Genomic DNA, 640 nt, shown 5'->3' with positions numbered 1-640 from the left:
TGCTCTGACCTGACCATCTCCATCGCCCTCTCAGCTCAGGCTCTCATTCTCTGGGTCCTTTTTTTTTCTTTTCTTATTTAAATAAAAACAAAAAAAATGCATGATCCAGCCCGTGCCTGCTGCTGCCAGTAGTGTAATGCCTGATGATATGATCCAGGGACGGACGGACGGACGGACGGGTCGATCGGACGACCACGGGTAGTTGCGCGTTGCCAAGTGTTCTCCGGCCTGTTCCATCACGCACACGTCAAATCCATCGATCGTCGTCGCTGCAGCGGGGACTGCTGGTGACCATGGAGACCCGCTTTTGGAGGCACATGCATGCATGTGTTGAACGGCTCCTCTAGTCCTGTTCAAGTCTCGTCTCAAAGCTAGGGCCCAGCTGCAGCTACCTAGCCTTGCAGGCGGCCGGGACGGCAGCCGAACGCTACTGAAAACAGTGCTGTTGATGATGTTACTAGCTAGCTAGATTATAGTAATATACTGTATCTACGATACTACTGTACTGGTACGTGTGCAGTTAAGAGGAGGGGATGTATAACTGATTAAGTACCTTGTTTGACAATTAAAGCAAATTAAGTTAGCATTATGGTAAAAAAAAAATATACTAGTTGTATTCTTTTATCTAGCTAGTAACTAC

This window comes from Miscanthus floridulus, chromosome 4 (genome assembly GCF_019320115.1).
Source record: "Miscanthus floridulus cultivar M001 chromosome 4, ASM1932011v1, whole genome shotgun sequence".
Lineage (NCBI taxonomy): Eukaryota > Viridiplantae > Streptophyta > Magnoliopsida > Poales > Poaceae > Miscanthus > Miscanthus floridulus.
Note: the sequence above shows the minus strand (reverse complement) of the source record.